This window comes from Tupaia chinensis, unplaced genomic scaffold, assembly GCF_000334495.1.
Source record: "Tupaia chinensis unplaced genomic scaffold, TupChi_1.0 Scaffold000622_1, whole genome shotgun sequence".
NCBI lineage: Eukaryota > Metazoa > Chordata > Mammalia > Scandentia > Tupaiidae > Tupaia > Tupaia belangeri.
In genome coordinates this window covers 6726471-6747655 of record NW_006160142.1, presented here as the reverse complement: position 1 = coordinate 6747655, position 21185 = coordinate 6726471, and the positions used below count along the sequence as shown (strand labels likewise).

At 37.1% G+C, this 21185-nt stretch overlaps 1 protein-coding gene across 1 annotated transcript in view; it reads left to right on the top strand.

Moving 5' to 3' along the window:
- RTN4 (reticulon 4) overlaps positions 1-21185 on the top strand; it is a 46326-nt gene that overhangs the window by 8851 nt on the left and 16290 nt on the right. The gene's annotated exons all lie outside the window — the stretch shown is intronic.

The window sequence follows — 21185 nt, the reverse complement described above, 5'->3', positions numbered from 1 at the left end:
ATGAATTTTTTTTTTTTTTTTTTAACATATCTGTGTCCTTTCTTATTTGACCTGTTCACTTAGGGTTAAGTGTGGAGTAGGGGACAAACTATATATAAATTTTTCTTAGCTAGGGAATAACAGAACTATACAGTGGGCATAACAATTTATATGTTGGGGGAGGGGGTGTTCTGTTTAGAAAGGTATTGGATTATTGCCTAAAATTGAATGACTTAATATATGAATTTATATGAGTTTAGATCCATCTTACATGTCTTATTCTCTTGTAGTTTGTTACTTTTAGTATAAGGTTGAATAGCACTTACTATACAGTTCATTTTTTTTTTTTTTTTTTGGCCAGGCACTATCCTAAAACATTTCCCATACACTAATTCATATGATCGTGAATAATAAATATGGACTGTATGTCTTTACATGTATAACAAATTTTTACTAGTTTTCAACTGTAACGACTTTTTTTTGCTAGCTTACCAAATGAAAACAACTCTATTTGGAAAACTTTCTAATAAAGAAATGGGCAGAATATCAGTTGATTGTCATGAGCTAGTTTTCTCTGTATGCTTAGTAGCCTAAATTTGAAAAGGCCAGAAAAATTAAAGAATTTGTTGTAGGGTCACAATACTTAACATCAGTGTTCCTATTTTTACTTTTTAATTTATTAGGGAGCTAGTAAATGCTTAATGTTTAGGTGACTAGTTATGTGTTATTACACAGTCTCACCACTCTTAGCCTCTCATTTCAATTTTCAACGGAATCAAATATGACAGAAGATGTGAGTAATATAAATGCTAAGAAACTTTATCTCAGTGCATCTTTTTTTCTCCCTTGGTATTAGTGTAGTAATTTCTGACTCAAACTTAGGATCTGGGTACTGTTTTTGAGCATTTTATTGTAATGCTGTCTGTTTAATGGCTTTCAGTTTTAAGGGATTTATTATTGGAATATACTATCTTAGAAGTAGTTTATACTTACTGAGTAGGTTGAGGTTCCAAACTATTGCATGGAAGGGCCTTTTTTTTTTTTTCTCCCCCAAACCAGGATATGACTTGGTGACAAGGTTCTCAAATACCACATTGTGCAAGGGTCCAGTAAATAAAAGTTAAAGTTAAATATTAACTCTTGAGGTAAGAATACTGAACTCTTGAAAAATCACCTTCCTTTATTTATGTTTGGAGTTAGAGAGGCAGATAGGAAAGAAATGAGTCATTGGTATTTAGGCCACTTCTGATAATTAAGAATTTTACAGGGTTTTGTGGCCCATATGGTTTTTACAAACATAGAGCAAATTTCAAAAAGTAATATCCTGAGTTCGGTATAGTGAGGTACTTTTAAGGAGTATGTACTTTTGTGCATAGGTCGCATATCAATATTCTCTTGAATGCATTTTTAAATATTTTAGCCGATTGTCGTTACTGCCTTTTTTACTTAGATCTATAGATAGTAGTATCAGGTTAGCTGGCTGTGGAACATTAGTAAAAACAAAATATACTGCACTGGAATGAATGCCAATTTTATAAAGTTGAACAAAAATTTCAGAAGTGCTGTATATAGATTTGTTTTTATATTTATTAGTAAAATTCTAGTTTGCTCCTATGTCATTTTCCTATGGCAAATGATATAATTAGCATATGAATATTTCTCCCCAAGCTAAGAATCTATTAATAGTGTCTGTTGTGGTGTCTAGTAAGTATTTAATGAAAGATTGAGTTGGAGCAGGTGATGATTGAGAGTAAGTAAATGTTTGTAACTCTCTGGATTTCCATATGGTAGAAGAGAAAAAAAGAGATTAGAAAGATTGCTGACATAGAAGATTTTTCTATTGAAATAATCTATATTCAATAAATATTAATAAATTTGGTTTTGATTCTCTGCTCATACCTTCATAAGGGAGCAAAGTATGGAATGTTTTAAGCCTTAATGAATTTAGGAGAAAGTAAGAAGAGAAACTGCATCTCCCATGCTTGAAATTTTAAGCTTTTGCCTTTCTTTGGATAAGTCTATTTTTTAAATTTTATTTTATTTAAAATTTTATTTACTTTTTTATTTTTAATTTGACCAGAGAGAGACAGAGAAGAGAGAGGGAAAGTGAGAAAGCAAGCCACCACGTCTGGGACTCGAACCACAGTCAGCCATGTGAGAGTCCAGTGCTTTAACCATTATGCCACCTGCCAGCCCCTGGATAAGTCTATTTTTATCTTGTAACCATTTATTTTTAGAGTTTTAGCTGAAACTGAAAACCAGTAGCACAATTCAACCATATGTTAAAGCCAAATGCAGTTTTATTTTTCTGTTTTTTAAAATGCATCTCAAAATACATTTAGTGGTTAGCTCTGTTCAAAGAAAATCCTCTTTTCCTTTCTTCGGATAGCCCACCCATCCCTGCAAATGCAGCTCCATTTGGTATGAGCAACAAGCGAATGACGAGAACAATAAACAGATAGAAGGGAGGCATTAATGCCCGAGTATTAGTAGCCTAGTTACGGATTGGGATTGCACTGCGTCAGACTGCTCCACACCCAACGACGTCAGGTGACTTCAGTACTGCTGCAGTTGTGCAGCAGAGGAGACTGCAGACCTCGGTTGAGGAAACGGATATTTCATGTCTCAGGGAATAGTAGATTTTTGCAGTTACAGCTTTTCTGTTGGTATGCATAATTGATAGTTGCAGCTGGCAGATCGTGACAAGAGATGGACGGTCAGAAGAAAAATTGGAAGGACAAAGGTACATCTTTATTTAATCTTTATTTCTTCAGTTTCTTTATGTAACCAGTAACATATTTCTTTGAATAAGCTTTGTTTAAGTATATTTTTGAAGGGGAAGCCACTGAAAGGGTTAAGGTTAAAAGATTAAAACAATTATCTCATAAAGGTTTTTACATTAGGTTGTGAACTAAAAAAATGGCTTACTCTTCTGTTTCACTGACATTCGATTTAGTCTTTTCAGTTCTATCGTTGTTCAGGTCCTGTGCTCTAATCTTGAATTCTGGAAATAGTATAAATCTAACAGATTTTATTTGTTCGTCACTTTTTGATGAATACACATTGCTATCTTTGTATTTTATAATGACATTTTCTGTGACTGAGTACTTTTAAAAAGCTGACTTGGTGTAGCTGAAATTCTATCTAAAGGTTTATAGGTAGCAAGATACTGCGTTTGCAATAAGCCTCTTTTCTTCTTTGGAAATCTGATTCAAACCTTTAAAATTATTACCAGCCGCCATTTTATATATCTTGAAATAGTTCACATGTATGCACGGTAGTTTTAAAAGCATATCTATATTTAAGTCACTAACCTTTGTCCTTGTAATAACCAATCAGTGATCTTGGTCCCTCTTCCTCCCCCTTGAAAGCCCAGAACCTTTCAAATCTAAGTAGATCGTTGTGTAAGAATTTAAGCTTTGTAAGTGCTAAAATGTTGACTGGAATGATTTAAAAATATTTTAAAAATATTAATGATATAGATGATTAAATGTGCCATATACTTTTTTAAAAAGAGAAGGTAGTAAGCTATGTATCTGACCACTTAAACTGTCATAAGAATTGGAGCTGTTTTTAAGTAGCCCAGATACACATTCCACACAAGCAGTCTTTCTGCCTACATTCAAGTTGTATAATTCTTTTTAAATGTTACTTCCTTCTAAAGCAGAATTGTTAGCATGATTGGTGGTAATGTTTTCAAAGACAATATGTGGCACTAGTTACAGCAATTTTCATGAATCTTTAGAAATTTATTAAAGAAAGAAATGGTGGGGGAAGGTGAGTTTAATACTGAGTTCATATTGAGGCATTGGAACATTTTATAGTTACAGTTTTTAAAAAGAAGAAAAAAGAGTTTAGCTTTAGATTTTTACCTTTATGGTTTCTTTACATAAATATGAATGTACTGATACGGGTTTTCATTTCTTCCTTCTAGCTATTAGTGCTACAAACTGAGAGATGAAATTAGTTTTTGATAACTAAAAATGATACTCGTGATAATACAGAATTTAAAAATAGGTGAAAAGTCACATCACAGCCCATTTAGTAACTATTAAGTCTTTGTATTAATAACTTAAATCTTAGACCTCTTAATAACATTTACGTTTTATATTTGAAGTACTTTAGAGACCTTTTGAGTGAGACAGGAGAAATTAAGACTCAACACAGTCCATATTTTACCAGAGATCTGTTTATTTTTAGGCACCAAATGTAAAATCAGATTTACTCTTAAGAGTTTGAAGCCTCAATTGGAATGCCCTAATATTTTTTAGTACTTGTCTTTAACAGTTTTGGTAAAGTTTAGCTATATGTTAGTTTTTATCAGCAGGTAATTTTAATGTTACAGATAAAAGAGTAAGATTTAAAGTGGACATGACCATAAAACTGAAGCTGACATGAATGAATTTTACCTTATTTTTCTAAAAGTATGTGACAGTGGAGGAAGGAACTTAATCTAGGTATAGGTAAATTATGCTTAGGCCCATATTTTTTTTCTGTTGTTGCTCTTAGTCCCTACCCTCCCCAAACCAAAAGTATAACAGAAGTAAGATTTTTGATTTCAATGTTTAAGAAAGGGTTGTGTTTCTTAGTAGGATACTTAAGACAAATGAATCTATAGTGTTTGATTACTGGAATTATGTGGAAATTTTGATTCAGGTAGGCAGACATTTTTGAAGAGCTTAAAATAGGAACAGGTAAGCTTTGGAGCTTTTGTGGGGTGGGAGAATGATGTCACCTCTAAAAAGTATAAGACAGTGAATAGAACTTTCTGGATGAGATAAAATATATAGGACAGCAATTGAGAGATAAGAGTGATGGTCAAAGAATATAGAAGATTTGAAAGATCTGGGTCAGGTTTCCTCAGACCTGAGATGAGAATCACCTCGTGCTCATACAGATTCCTGTGATGCTGACCTGTCAGATGAGATCTCAGCCTGGCAATGTGTATGTTAAGCATCGTGGTGTAATTCATGTTATAATCAGGCAAATTTGGGAAACGCCAATCTGGGTTTTTAATTCGTGGTTCTGGTATAAACTGATTTTGGTCAGAGTGAGAGACCCTTTTTGTTCTCGTTTCCTCATTCGCATGATTTCTAGTGTTCTACTTTTTTTTTTTTTGGAGAGGTTTTCGCTATAGGGCACGTGCCCTCTCCAGACACAGAGAGAGAGAGACATAGAGACAGAAAGCGAGAAATCACCCCCCAGGGGGGATGGTCACGCCGCAATCCCTTCTCTTCCATTCTCCTCTCAGGATCTTGGGTACGCATGCACACGCGCCCGGTGTGAGTTTTAAGCCACCGGGTCCAGGACGTGAACTGCTGTCGACTACGTGGGAGTCCAGCGACATAGCCATTACGCTAACTGCTGGTTCCCTAGTGTTCTACTTCTGAGATTCTCTAGTTTTATGAAAGATACCCTGGACCGGATTGCAGAAGATACTGTGTTTGGGGTTTTATCTTGAATTAAAAAGCCTTTGGAAGTCTTAAAGTGGGGAGTGATAAATGATAGCACATTTGAAAGATTGGCTTAGGGTGCTTTATAAGATCAGTTAGAGAAGAGCCAAAGGCAGACCAGTCAGGGTGACTGTCGTTGGGCCCAAAGTTATAGCAGATAGGGTTGAGCCTGGCTTAAAGTAAGAATGAAAAGGAAGTGACAGATTTGAGAAACTCAGGGAAGGAGTACTTGACATTTGGCATAGGTTTGCCAGATAAGCTTGAAGAAGGTACTCAGAACAATGTGAAGTTTTGGTCAGAGTAAAACGTTGGCAATGATAGTGCTAAGGTCATCGAAAAGATGCCAAGTTGAGTTTTAGACACTTTCAACTTGAAGTGATGAGAATCTCTCTGAAGCTTACAGAAATGACAGGTTTAAAGATAAGAGTTATAGTCAAATACAAGGACAGATAAATACTGTGTGGAGGGTTGCATAGAAAACTAAAGATTACAGCAAGGAAAGCCTGAAACCTACATTATGGGAGTGTGCGGCACCAGGAAAGATTACAGTCAGAACAATAAAAGGAGGGGAGGGAGGTGAGTAATTTTTAAGAAGGAATGGGTAATCAGGTACTGTAGAGAGACTGGTTAATATGAAGATTGAGATATGGATGTGGATCTTGCTAAATATTAGGTAGGTACAACATTATACATTATTACTGTGTTCTTTGGATTTGACAGTTAACACGCCTTAGGTGACCTTTGAGAGAAGTTTCTGTAGTATGGGACAGAAATACTTTCTAGTATTAAAATTCAGTGTACTTATACCCAAAGACAAATTAGGCTTTGGACCATTTCTGGAGTGCACTTCCATGCAGAGACTCCTATAGGGCTCCCTAATCTTCAGTGATAAGACACTTTGAATTTCTTTGAAAGCCTATGGTGACTGAGTACATGAGTAGTGTATGTGCATACTGACATTCCAGTAAAGAGGAGCAGGGGTGTTGGTGCTTGAAATGCCTTTTTCTCCCTGGGGATGCAGAAAAAATACCCAAGAACAAACTTGGGCATTAACCCGTGTGAGACCTGTTGTTTAGAGGGAGACCTCCACTTTCAATTCTAAACTTAGCTGAAACCCACTGTTTAGGCATCCTACGTAGGCCTTGGTTTAGTAGGTACATTTCTATGCATTGTTGAAAATTTGGAAGGTATGTAGAAGAATAAGATGGTCATTCTACACAGAGAATGGTTTTGGAGTATTTTTATAAAATACTTATTTTATTTTATTATTATTATCTTTTTCAAAATTTGCTATAGGCCATGTACACTTACTAGAGAGAGACAGAGACAGAGAGAGAGAAAACGAGGAAGCAAGCTGCCAGGTCCAGTACTCAGACCATGGTCAGTCATGTGAAAGTCAGCACCTTAACCACCATGCCACCAGCCAGCTCTTGGGGAGTTTTTTTTATGTGTTGGAGGATAAATATATATGGTATATTTAGTCTGTAATCTATTTTCCCTCCACCAAATGGGAAAATATTCTTTATTTTTAAATATTCTACACAATTTAATGACTATAATATTCTTAAGTATGTACTATTGATCCTATATAGTTAAAAATATTTAAGTATAAATGGTGTGAAAATGAATATAATTAAATGCAAGTCTTTGTTCTTATCCATGATTATTTCTAGGTTGCTGAGTTATGGTATTTATGCTTTTGATGCATGTTGCAAAACTGCTCCCCAGAAAGGTACAAATTATTACTTTGAGCAGTGAATAGGAATGTCTCTTGTAGGCTAATATTAAATACTATATATGCATTTCTGATAGTTTTAACTCTTTTTAAGATGACTTTTTTCAGTGTTAGGTACTTAAATTTCTCATGAAGAACCAGGTTTGTATTAAAAAAAGAGGAACTGTGCAACGTTTTCTCTCCCTGCATATGGTTTAGAGTCTTGTATGGGGAGTAGTGGGAGTAGTGGTGTAAATAGCCTCTTTGTTTTCTTCACTTACCAGAGTCTGAGTACTCACCAGGAGTCTTGCCACTAAATCCTGTGTCACAGCCAAATTAAAATTAATCTTCCTAAAGTGCAACTCTAATTATGGCACTTAAGGGGTTTTCTTGTACTTTTCATATTAAGTGCATGCTGTGTTCTGGACCTTTAAAAGAGAGTCCCTGGCCCACTCCCAGCTGTTTACAATACTTCCCTTTATTCCTGCCTCCAGCCATATGCAGGGAGTTGTTCCTAGACTTGCCTGTTCTTCGTTTTGCTTACGTTTCTCTCTCTGCCCAGAATGCCTATTTTCCCCACTTTTTCCAAGTAGTAGCTGTCGAAGGCCCGGTCCTTCCTAAGGTAGTCACCAGTCCTCTCAGGTAGAAGTAATCCTGTCTTCAGAACTCTCATGTCCTGGTTTTTCACTCTGGATTTTTATTGCGGTTGTTCATCTGTATCTTTCTTTCTCCAGTCTATAAATTCCTTGAGGACAGAAACAAACAGGGCTGACTTCATCTTTGGCTTGCCTTGTTCTTCATAGGAGAACAAGGGAGAGAGACTGAGAGCTGTGATGTTCTGGCCTTGGATTGTGTACGTAATTTTTGCAAAAAAATTAAATGATTTTTTTCAAGTGGGAGAAATTAGAAAAGGATCTCCTATTTACTTCTTCATCCTCAAAGGAGCAATTAAGTAACATAAGCAATTTGCATAAATTCAGAAGTTTTTACATTATTACTGTAAGACGAGGCATTCTATTTGTATTTATGCTGACTTTTCTCATTTTACATATAGGGAAACTAAGAAAACTAGAGATATTAAATTATTTATTCAGGACCACACAGCTGGTAGTATGGCTTTGTTTTTATTTGTTTATATTTGTTCTTGAATAACCAAAGATTGAAAAATATAAAAGCTAAGATGACCCATGTTTTGATCATTTATTTCTGCGTATCCTAACTGTGGCATCTTAATTGAGTCGTGTTATATATTTCTTTTTATGTGGTTCTCTTTATGTAATAAAAAGGGCAGTAGTCTTTACACTAGCTATGAGAGAAGTAGGTATGGTTAGTCATTTAATATTGTCAAAAGAATAAAGCTAGTGGGGACTCCCTGGGCCAGGATAATAATTTCTCTATATCCTCAAGGAATGGATTATATGCTTTACTATGGGAAGAATATTTATTTTTATTTTTATTTTTATTATTATTATTATTATTTTTGGAGCAGTTTTTGCTATAGGGCACATGTGCTTGCCAGAAAGACAGAGAGACAAAGAGTCAGAAAGTGAGAAATCACCCTCCCCCGGGGGGATGGCCACACTGCAATCCCTTCTCCTCCAATCTCGTCTCAGGATCTTGGGCATGCACGCACATGTGCCTGGTATGAATTTAGCCACCAGGTGTCTGGGTTTTGAACTGCGGTCAACTACATGGGAGTCTAGCGACATAGCCATTACGTCAAGCTGGTCCTAAGAAGAATATTTAGGGAACCAGCAGTTAGCGTAATGGCTATGTCGCTGGACTCCCATGTAGTTGACCGCAGTTCGCGTCCCGGACCCGGTGGCTTAAAACTCATGCCGGGCGCGTGTGCGTGCGTGCCCAAGGTCCCGAGAGGAGAATGGAGGAGAAGGGATTGCGGCGTGACCATCCCCCCTGGGGGGTGATTTCTTGCTTTCTGTCTCTATGTCTCTGTCTGGCGAGCGCACGCGCCCTATAGAGAAAACCTCTCCAAAAAAAAAAAAAAGAGAAGATTTAAATAGTGAATAGAATTCTTAATCTGTTTTCTAGCTATACTCTATATTTCCTTTTTATTTATTCACTCAGTCCCATCTCCTGCTAGGATTTGGGCTAAAGGATGTTACATGTAATTTTAGCCAGTGCTTTTCTTTGTATCTTTGGAGCAGTGTTCTGAGACTAAGTTTTCTATTTATGTCTCAGCTTTCTCATGAGTTAACTTACACGGGGTGTATTGAATGTTTATCATATTTATTGAAATACAGACTTGCCATAGGTAGAGTCCTATTTTGACAACTGAAGATTGTAAAAGTTTGAGCAAATAGAGAGATAAAGAAGATATTTATTTAGTGTTACCTTAAAAAAGATCAAACTGAATGTATCATTATTCAACTTGCCCATCTCATCTATTTTCTTTCATTTTACAGTTTTCATTTATTATAGTTTTTATATATATATGCATATTATAGAGTGACATATTTTTTTTTCTTTTTGGAGAGGTTTTTGCTATAGGGCGCATGTGCTCGCAACAAAGACAAAGAGACAGAAAGCAAGAAATCACCCCCCAGGGGGGATGGCCACGCTGCAGTCCCTCCTCCTCTCAGGATTTTGGGCATGCATGCACATGTGTCTGGCATGAGTTTAAGCCACCAGGTCCAGAACGCAAACTGTGGTTGCAACATAGCCATTATGCTAACTGCTGGTCCTGAGTTGTATGGTTTTAATTGATTGCTTCTAGAAAACAATTTACAACGTAAAGTACGTAGTTTTCTGCTCTTATTGAATCTATTGATCTTATATATTGAGTCATTGGAAAAGTCATGATGTGTTTTATAGAAAACTACCCAGTGTAACTCTGCTCCTGGTGTTAGTAAATTATTTCTCTTCTCAAATTTAAAGTTGAAACACTTTTTGGTGTTTTCAAGTAGAATAAAAACAAATCTGAGTATTGATAATATCCGTTTAAGTATAAAATGGGTTCTGATGGAGAGTGAGACCTTTATCCTGAGGCCTGATTTCACTTTGTAACCCTGCACAATATATTTAATCATACTACTAAGCCTCAGTTACCCCACGTTTATTATGCAGATAGTACTTTACATAGAATTGTTGTGATTAGAAATAATGTAACAAATACTTAGCACTTGCTCAAAACAGGGCATTACTAAGTTACTACAGAGAAGGCAAATACAGAAAATCTGTTATTTGCTTTTTATACTATTCTCTAGGCAAAATGTTTTTGTGCAGGTGTGTAGTAGTTGAAATTGGCCAAACACTATAATGTTATTAGAAGTAAGACAAAAGATTTAGTGCTAAAAGAAACAAGGACCTGAAATTTTTGCACGCATTTGTCAGACTTTCTGGTTACAGAATGTTTGCCAAGTATTTGCTTGAGATACTTTGTAGCTATACTAGTTGTCCTGCTCATTAGTCTGAAACCTGCCAACTGAAACCAAGTTAGTAGTGCTTTCAGAAAAAATTTAATTTACCTTTATTAAAAATTCAGGGCTTAGTGGGACAAGCAGTTAGCATAATGGCTATGTTGCTGGACTCCCATGTAGTCGACTGTGGTTCGAGTCCCAGACCTAGTGGGTTAAACTCAAGCTTGGCGCGTGTGTGTGTGTGTGTGCGCGTGTGTGTGTGTGTGTGTGTGTGTGCCCAAGATCCTGAGAGGAGAAGGGAGGAGAAGGGATTGCGGTGGCAATCTCCCTCGGGGGAATTTCTCACTTTCTGTCTCTCTGTCTCTGTCTTTCTGGGGACCGCATGTGCCCTACAGCAAAAACCTCTCAAAAAAAAAAAAAAATCAGGGCTTAGTTAAGCATTGCAGTTAATACTTGATTGCCATGCTTGACCTTGTCTCTTGAGATACTGTCTTTATTTAGTATGTTTAGTTCATTTGCATGTGTCCAATTTTTTCAACCTCAAGTAACTTCTTAGGTGCTATCATTTTTCTAATTTTACACATGGGAAACAGGTTAAGTGATTTCCTTAGGTCATAGTGATGGCAAATTGAAAGAAGAAATAGAACTCAGTCTCCCTTTATGTTCTTTGCAGTGACAGCTAAACACCTGTTCTCCGTAGATCTTTATTTGAGATGTTCACCTGCAATTTATTTGCCAGTCGAATGCTTCTTATGTGGAGGTGAAAGGTTACTGTGTGGTAAATGATCAGTTTTCAATTCTAGTTACTTTTTCTGGCAATTTTGAAGACTTTGACTAAGGATTGTGATTCTTATTAAGTACACAATAATATAAAAATTATGGTAATGAAAAATTACTGTTAACACTTTTATATTTATACATTGATTTGTTTATTTATCTTTTTTTTAATTCAACTCCCTTTTCAATCCATCACCTGATTTTATAAAAGAGAGCTTAGGGGCTGGCATGGTGGTTAAGGGCAGTGGACTCTCACACGGTGGACCATGATTTGAGTACTGGACTGGCGGCGTGCTTTCTCATCCTCCCCTCCTCTCTCTGGTCAAATTTAAATACGTAATACGTATGTAAAAAAATTAAATAATTTTTGTTAAAGAGAACTTAATATTTACTTTGACCTCAGAAGCACACCCCAAACCCCATCCCTGGCAAGCCATTCCCAGCCCTCCTAGAATTTTAGGACTAGCTAGTTCCTAAATCTTTTCCTCTTTTAAAATTTAAACCTAATTTTAGGATATTCAAGGAAGAGCTTCTGTAAGAATTTGATTTGAGGGAACATGTAATTGGATGACTTCTGCATGTAAAGCATGTAGTGGTACTATTTTTAGCTGTGGCAAATGACAGTTTGTTATTACCAAATGTAGCCAACTCTTGTTTTGCACTGGGCCAAAGGGTTTGTTTGTTTATTTGTTTGTTTATTTTTAAATTAGGGCATGTGTGCTTGCCTGAGAGAGAGAGAAAGTGAGAGAAAGTGAGAAATCAGTCCCCTCTGGGTTGGAGGGGATGACCAAGCCACAATCCCTTCTTCATTTCTCTTCTTGGTATTTGGGCCTGTACTCGTGCCTGGCATGTTTTACAAGCCACCAGGCCTGAGAGTCAAACTGCTGAGTGGGCCATTTGTTAACCTGGCCAACCTAACCTGCATGCCACCTGCTAGCCTTAGACCAGAAGTGTTTTAAAGACTGCAGTATACTGTGTTTTAAATAACACTTTAGTTTGATAAAAATGCTGTTGCTCTGTGCACTGCACAAAACAGTCAAAATAAATATTTTCACAGTAAGATTTTTTTATTTGTGTGCACAGGTGTGTGCATGAGAAAGTAGGAAGAGGGAGAGAGAAAATGAATATCGCCCTGAACAGGAGCCCGTCATGTGGTGATCCCCTTCTGCCAGATCTCCAGCTCCTTGATATCTCTGGCAATGTGTACGTCTCAGATCAGCTAGCCAGTTATCCAAACTGTGCTTGGCCTTGTGGCTTCCAGGAGTTCAATCTAGCATACAGAGAACTGCCACAGAGCTAGGGCCTCACATTTTTATTTTGAAAACAAGAATAGGCAAGGATGACAGGGAATAAATCACCCTTTGTCCCTGAATTTCAAGTTTATTAGAATTGATCAGCATTATTTTAGCATCTGTAGCATTCCCTATAGGAAAAACACTGTTGAATTAATTTCAGATTTTCTAAAGGATGTTTCATGAACATTATGTAAGAGTAAGGTCGAGGCAACAGTCGGTTTTACTTTGCATGATTAACATTTCGTTCTGCAGTATCGAAGCAAACTTGAACCATGCTAAATTAAGCTTTCCTTTTCCTTTTCTCCAAAATAAAAGAGCCCACTAAACTCTTAACTCATAAACAGAACTAATAAAGAGCAATCCAAAATTAGCATTTGGTGGACCTGTAGTTCTTAAAGATGTCCTCTGTTTTAATTTGAAAGTTAATTAGAATGTTTTTATTCTCAAAAATCATGTGGTCATTATTCAGACAGTGCAGCAAACATTAATGAAGTTGGTAATGGAAATAAAAGGTGAATGACACTCATCAATCCTTTAGGACCTAATAAGGAAGACAAGCCTGCAAAGCAGGGTTTGCTGTTTTAAAAGTTACCTGAAAGCATCGTTATTTAATGATGTAGACATTTGAGAATAGTCTGAATAAAATAAATGCTAAGTCTTAAGCATAGAAGCATTTATGAATAAATTAGAATTAGTGCCTAACTTAAGTTGGCATAAAGTATAGATTTATTCTAATTGGTAACATTGAAAGTTTAGTTTTGGACTTTGCACGCTGTTTGGGGAATATAGTACATAATAAGACAAATGCTTCCTTATGGTACTTATCGTAGCAGATAAACAGATTTTAAAATGAGTATGTTTTTTAGTATAATTAACGTTTTTTAAGTTAAATGTATAGTTCATTGATTTTTTTTACAATATTCACAAAATAAATTGTAACTGTAGCCATTATTCATTTCCAGAAGATTTTTTTTTAAAGATTACCCTTAAAAATAATCCATACCTATTTGCAGTCACTCCCACCCTTGCTCTACCCTTTGACAACCACTACTCCTTAGGAAAGCATGTTCTATACCTTTCAAATGAACAGTCATATCCTGCGTGACCTTTTATGAGTAGCTTCTAAACATAATATTTTCAAGGTTCGTCTGCGTTGCATGTATCAGTACCTCATTCCTTTATATATATGGTCCAGTAATATTCCATTATGTTGGATATGCCATATACCATATTGACGGACATTTGGACTGTCTCCCCTTTCTGGCAGTCATGAGTAATGGTGCTGTGAATATTTACGTACAAGCTGTTACGTGGACATAGATTTTCTAGACTCTTCAGTAGAAGTTTCCAGCAGTAGGAAATTTCTTTATATATTCTGAATACCAGTCACGTATTAACTTTTTGGTTTGCATACATTTTCTCCCATTCCATTACTTGCTTTTTCACTTTTTAAAAAAAGTTATTATTTTTTTTTTACCACGAGTTAGAGAAAGAGAGAGAAACAACATCCCCAACAGGGTTTTAATGTCAGGATCTCAGTCTCTGCCAAGCCCCAGATTAGGGGCAAGTAAGCCTGTGGCTGCCATACTCAGGGAGTCTCTGGACTTGACCTGGGAAGCTTCTCACTGATTGCTTTGCATAGCGTTCTATTTTGCTACTGTGCTACCTACCGTCTGAACCCCTTTCACTTTCTTAATGGTTTCCTTGAAGCACAAAGATACTGAATTTTAATGAGGTCCCATTTATTTATTTATTTTTGTTCTTTTGTTGCTTGTGGTTTTGGTGGTGCAGCCAAGAATTTGAGAATCCAGACTCATTAAGATTTATATTATATTTCTTGTAAAAGAGTTTTATAGCTTAAGTTCTTACCTTTCGGTCTTTTATCCATTTTGCTATCTTTTATATCTGATATAAAGTAGATCCTATGTCATTCTTTTCTTTGGCGGGGGGGTTTGCTATAGGGCACATGTGCTCACCAGACAGACAGAGAGAGACAGAAAGTGAGAAATCACCCGTCAGTCCCTTCTCTGTTCTCATGGAATCTTGGGCACATATGCACATGTGCTCGGCGTGAGTTTTAAGCCACCAGGTTCGGGACTCGAACTGCAGTCAACTACAATTGGAGTCCAGCGACATAGCCATTACGCTAACTGCTGGTCCCTCCTATGTCATTCTTTTGTAGTTGGATACCCAGTTGTTCCACCACTGTCTTTTGAGAAACTTCTTTTCCTTGGTGCATTGTCTTAGCACCTTTGTCAAAGTTGACCGTAAATATAAGAGTGGACTTAAATGTAAGAGTGGACTCTGTATTTCATTCCATTAATCCTGCCTGTCTATCCTTGTGCAGTTATTGCACTGTTTTGATTACTGTAGCTTTGTTGGAAGTTTGAAATGGAAAAAATATGGGTCCTCCAACTTAGTTGTTCATTTTCAGGATTGTTTTGACCATTCTGGATTTCTCACATTTCCATATGAATTTTGTAAAAGATAGCTAAGATTCAGAAAGAGCAGATCAGTTTGAGAATTATTGCCATCTTAACAGTGTCTTCCAATCCATGAACATGGGTTGTTTTTTATAGTCTAGAAATAGTCTTGCACTTCTTTAAACTTTGTTCCTAGGTATGTTATTCTTTCTTAAGCTATTGTAGATGGAGTTATTTATTTTCAGATTATTTATTGCTGGTTTATAGAAATTGATTTTCATATTTTTTTTGAGAGATTTTCACTGTAGGGCACGTGCGCTCGCCAGACAGACAGAGAGAGACATAGAGACAGAAAGCGAGAAATCACCCCCCAGGGGGGATGGTCACGCTGCAATCCCTTCTCCTCCATTCTCCTCTCGGGATCTTGGGCACACATGCACACGCGCCCAGCGTGAGTTTTAAGCCACCGGGTCCGGGACATGAACCGCGGTCGACTACGTGGGAGTCCAGCGACATAGCCATTACACTAACTGCTGGTTCCCCATATATTGATCATATATCCTGCAAACTTGTTGGAATAGTTTTTTTAGTTCTAGTAGCTTTTTTTGTGGATTACCTAGGATTTTTAATATATTAAATCATGTTATCTGCAAATAGAGAATTTGATTTCTTCATTTCCAATTTGGGTGCCTTTAATTTCTTTTTCTTGCCTAATTACATTGCATAGTTCCTCCAAGACAACATTGGACTAGAAGTGTCAAAAGTGGATATCTTTGTTTTGTTTCTGATCTTAGGGGGAAAGATCTCAATCTTTCACTATTAAGTATATTGCTTATAGGTTTTCATTTTTGTTTTTCTCTTTTTAAGTTTTTTGCTATAGGGCATGTGTGCTTTCCAGAGAGAGAGATAAAAATCATTCCCCCCTTGGGGAATGGCCATGTGCAATCCCTTCTTTTCTGTTCTCTTCTTGGGATTTTTGAGTACACACACACATGTGCCTGGCATGTTTTTAAGCCATTGGGTCCTAGACTCAAACCACACAGCTGGCCATCTGGGATCTGGAGATTAACTTCCATGTCACCTGCTTCCCTGTAGGTCTTTTATAGATGCCCTTTGTGGGTTGTTCATTTCTGTTTCTAGTTTGTAGAATGTTTTGTAATGAAAGTGTGTTAGGTTTTGCCACATGCTTTTTCTGTGCCTATTGGGATGATCATGTGATTTTTGGCCTTTTATTACTATAATATGTTGATTGATTTCATTTTTTTAAGAGAAATTTTTGGTATAGGGCGCATGCACTTGACAGGGAGACAGAGACAGAAAGAAATCACTCTCCAGGGAGGGTGGCCACACTGCAGACCCTTCTCCATCTTCCTGTCAGGATCTTGGTCACACATGCACACGTGCTTGGAGTGTTTTAAGTGGGTGGGTCGAGGACTTGAACCATAGTTGAAGTTGACTATGTGGGAGTCTAGCGACGTAACCGTTACACCATCTGCTGGTCCCTGATTTCATATTTTGAATCTCCCTTGTATTGTTGGGAGAAATCCCATTTCACCATGGTATGTAGTTCATTCTATATATTATGAATTAGTTTGCTGGTATTTTGTTGAGGATTACTGTATCTATATTCATAAAATAATCTATAGTTTTTTTCCCCATTATATCTTTGCCTGGTTTTGATGTCAGGATTGAACAAAATTCTAAATTAACTAATGGATGGAGATCTTATGAACATTAGAAACAAGAGTATTTGGATATTTTTCTCAGAAGAACTTCCCCTCCCCTTATTAGGGTATGTGTGCTTTTTGGAGAGACAGAAAGTGAGAAATCACCCCCCAGGGGGATAGCCATGTTGCAATCCCTTCTCCTCTACTTTCCTCTTGGGATTCTGGGCACACACGCATACATTCCTTCTGTGAGTTTGAAGCCATCGGGTACAGGACTTAAACTGCACTTGGTCACATGGGAGTCCAGCAATGTAACCACTATGCAATCTATTGGTTCCCAAGAAACTCTTTTTCTCAGAAGGGGTTTTAATAAAAGTTTATTTTCTTTTCCCCCTTAGTGAGAATCAATGATCCTGAGTATAATTTTTTTAAAAAGAGTTTTTGCCTTAGGGCTTGTGTGCTTGAGAGACAGAGAGGGGGGGGCACAAACACAGTGAGAGGGAAAGTGAGGAATGCCCCCCACCCCACCCCACCTGCCTCCCTGCAGTGGGGATGGCTACACTGCAGTCCTTTCTCTATTCTTCTCCCGGGATCTTGGGCATGCACACAAGCTCAGCATGATTTTCAAGCCACCAGGTTCAGGGCCTGAACTGTGGTCAGTTATGTGGGAGTCCAGTGATGTAACTACTACGTCATCTGCTGGTCCCCAATTCTGAGTATAATTAATCTACCAAATTTTTTTTTTTTTTATTATTAAAACCATTTTAAGGAATCTGTAAAATACTGTTGGGAAATGTCAGTTAAAGATGGCAACCTTGGGGCTGGCAGGTGGCATGGTGGTAATAGGCCCTGGACTCCCACATGGCTAACTGCAGTTCAAGTCCCAGACCTGGCAGCTTGCTTTCTCACTATTCCTCTCTCTCTCTCTCTCTCTCCCTCCTTGGTCAAATTAAAAAATAACAAATATAGACAGCTTCATGGATTTTGCAAACTAGTCATTTTGGGGAAACAGGAATCAAGACTTCCCATTCATAATTCAGCCTCCAGCACACAAAACTCACATGGAGAGGCAAAGGCAACAGGTGTCGCTTCAAACGATGACGCTGACAAGGTCTTCTCTAGAACGCTTTATTACCCCAGGCTTCTTACAATCTTCTTCTTCCTCCTTCCTCCATTCTCTAAGTCTGGGACTCGAACTGCGGTTGACTACGTGGGAGTCCAGTGACATAGCCATTACGCTAACTGCTGGTCCCCCTAAATTTTCTTTATTTAAAGATGACAACTCTCTTTGCTACAAACTTAGCATTTCTTATTCTTGAAGGTTCACTGATAGTCTCTCAAATTCCTTTTCAAAAAAGAAATGAAGTTCTTTTGTATTTTGTACAGTGAGTGACTTTGAAAGCAGTATAGATCGCCTTTCAGACCTTCCTGCTTTAGGATATACTCATTTTGTATTAGGTGTGACTATTAGTGTCTAATAGCCTCATGTCTTTTGGCTGTTCTTCTTTCTTTTTCTCCTTTACTGCTCTAAGGGTCTGATGGCCCTACCAGACTATCCCTAGGCTGGTTTGAACATATCTGTCATGGTATCTGCTTTGAGTTATTCACTCATATAGCTGCTTACGCAGTTTTCATGCCATGTGGGCTTTCACATGTAATTTTCAGGGATCTTTTACTCATTGAAAAGATTCTATTCCAAGGAATCCTATGGCAGCAGGAAAGAAAGGAGGAGGCTAGGACTTCTGCACTTTCACATAGTTACTTTACTTTATGCTCCCACCACTGGCTACTACTGGACTGCATATGTGGCTGTTTCTAGCATCAGCAGCTGTGGGGGGTCTTGACTTGACTTGAGACAAAGCGCCAGCATTATCAAGTTAGTTGTGTGTGTTGGGACTCTAGCTGTCTGCTGAATCCCAGTATTTATTAAGCTAGCAGATAGCGAATTCCTTTTTCCAGTAGGAAAGCCTACTGGGAAAACCACATTCAATATTCTTTGTGACAATAAATAGGAATAAAAAGGTGATTTTTTTTCTAATTATGTTATTAATGTATTCACACTTGCTTTTGGAGTAGGACAATTTCAGATAGCACCAAAGAATAAAGAAACAAGTATGAAACATGTCTAGTCAGACTTTGTAGATTTAATTTTGTGAGATTAAGTCATAACAGTCAGTCTTTGTTTATCATATAGACATGTTTGTTTCGTTTTTTTTTTTTTTTTGAGAGAGAGATTTTTATTATACAGGGTGTGTGTGCTTGCAGAAGAGACAGACAGAAAGTGAGAAAGGTGGCCATACTGCAGTCCCTTCTCTGTTCTCCTCTCAGGATTTGGGAACACACTCACAGGAATTATAATTTTCTGCTATGGGAAAGTACCTGTCCAGTCTATTGGACAGATTGTCCAATTTTCTTTTTTGGGGTCTTGTATGGAAATACTCACATTAAAGTTTACATGTCATTATTAATGAACTAATCTTAATTTCACAGACGTCTTTTGGCGTTTGTGATTCTTCTCATGTGTACTATTATTTGCCTACACTCTGCTTATTCATTATGCATGCAAATTTGTAACATTTGAAGAACTTTAATCTGATCTTTCAATCTGGCATCATACAAATGGAGAATATACGAGTTTGATTATCAGTAGGAAGCATGGGTTGAAATCCATATTTTGGCTCCAGTTGTGTAGGAGCTGGGTCTCACTTGTGTGAAAGCCTGCCTCAGTGTTTGACATAATGTAAGTTTCCAGACCCAGTAAATATTGTCTCAGGAAACTAAAGGAAGCGAGGAGATTGGAGAATGTAGATAAGCAATTTGGAAAACATTTCTAAAACATGTCAGACTTTAAAAGTGTGTAGCTTTTCAAACTTATTTTTATCTTCTCTTTTACAACTGCCATAATGATAGTTTATAACGGCTATTTGTACTGGCAGTGAATCTTGTTAGTTTCTGAAGGGAAAAGTCAGTTGACTGGTGGGGCCAGCAGGTAGCGCAGTGGTTGGGACATTGAATGCACGCGTGACTGACCGTGGTTCAGGTCCCAGCTGAAGAAACAGAGTGGCTTGTTTTCTGACCCCCTCCCCCCCCAGTCAGATTAAAAAATATAAATAAATAAAAAAAAACTAAATAAATTAACTCAAGTCCAGAGATAGTGGAGTCTCATCCTAAGTTCTGACTACAGAGTTAGTACTAATAATCTTTTCTGTCGTTCATTTATGTAGGAATCAGAGACTAGTTAAAAGTCATTCTTACAGAGTTATTTAAACTATTTGGACAGTAACTATTGTATTGAGTGTTCGGAAAAAGTTATGACACATTTTTGCATAGAAAAACATAGGAAAATAGGACATCATGACTTTTCTGATAGCCAGTATTAGGTAATTTGATTAGATATAAATTTATGTTGTATAGTACATACCTCTCAAGTCTGAAAGCACTGACTTTGTATTCACATTCGGCTAAGTAGTTTTTAATAGTAGTAAAGAGTGGTTAAGTACATCTTCATTTATTTTAACTTCTCACCAGTAGCGCTTTAGAAATGTTTGAGAGTACGTTGAGAACCAGACATCTTTATATAGGAGAATTTATAAAGACAGATTTGAGATAAACCTCACCTACTGATTATTTACCCTGTAATAAATTAATAGCATTTAAACCAAATGATATTTAGGAGAATGCTGTAAATGTTTGTAAGGTCCCTGCTATGTCCCTGACAAAGTAATGGACATTTAAAATAACTGAATGCGGGACCAGCACATGGCCTAATGGTTATGTTGCTGAACTCCCATGTAGTTGACCATAATCGAGTCCCGAACTTGTTGCCTTAAAACTCAAGCTAGGTGCGTGTGTGTGTGTGCATGCCCAAAATCCCAAGAGGAGATTGAAGAAGGGATTGTGGCATGGCCATACCCCCTGGGGTGAGAGTGTGATTTTCTTTCTTCTGTCTCTCTGGTGAGTGCACATGCCCTATAGCAAAAATCACTCTCAGAATAAATAAATAAAGTCTTTTAATTATTACTAATTAAGGGCTTCAGACTAATCACTAACATTTCACAATTCACATACATAGTTTTCTCTGCAAAAGTACTACCCTAAACCTTAATAAAGTCATACATACTTTAGGTTGCCTAGGGATTAAAACTAAAGCAGCCCCTAAAATCTGGTTTCTCTTTTATGCTGTTTCCTTTATCTTAAAAATGAAGTGGTATTTGAAGTTTTACTCACAAATATATCCGTATTTATTTTACTTTAAAAATGTATTTTTCTTCCAATTGTTTGCATCCAGAGATGAGTCAAATCTAACTTAGGAGTCCGGGAGTCCTTTGGCACACTGCAGCGTTCTCTTGGTTGAGTATAACCTGATCTTGAAACCAGAGGCCTATGGTTATTTGACCCCACAGTAGCCCTTGACCATAAGCCAAGAGCAGACTTTCTAAGTTAGGCTTTGTCTAATTCCTTACTATTAATAAATGTTAGATTACAGTGTAGCACATTTAG